Source organism: Arachis duranensis, chromosome 1 (assembly GCF_000817695.3).
Source record: "Arachis duranensis cultivar V14167 chromosome 1, aradu.V14167.gnm2.J7QH, whole genome shotgun sequence".
Taxonomy (NCBI): domain Eukaryota; kingdom Viridiplantae; phylum Streptophyta; class Magnoliopsida; order Fabales; family Fabaceae; genus Arachis; species Arachis duranensis.
The window spans coordinates 39,093,024-39,093,268 of record NC_029772.3 but is presented as its reverse complement, the minus strand read 5'-3'; positions in this window follow the sequence as shown (position 1 = coordinate 39,093,268).

The window sequence follows — 245 nt, the reverse complement described above, 5'->3', positions numbered from 1 at the left end:
ATCATGATAGCCCGGTCTATAGTAACTTCGGACCGGTTGCTAGTGGGAATGATTGAGCGTTGTATAAACTCTAACCATCCTCTAGTCATGGGTTTGAGGTCATGCCTTCTCAATTGAACCGGCTTTCCTCTTGAATCTCTCTTCCATTGGGCGCCCTCTTCACATATGACTGTGAGGACTTGGTCCAACCTTTGATCAAAGTTGACCATTCTAGTGTAAGGATGTTCATCTCCTTGCATCATGGG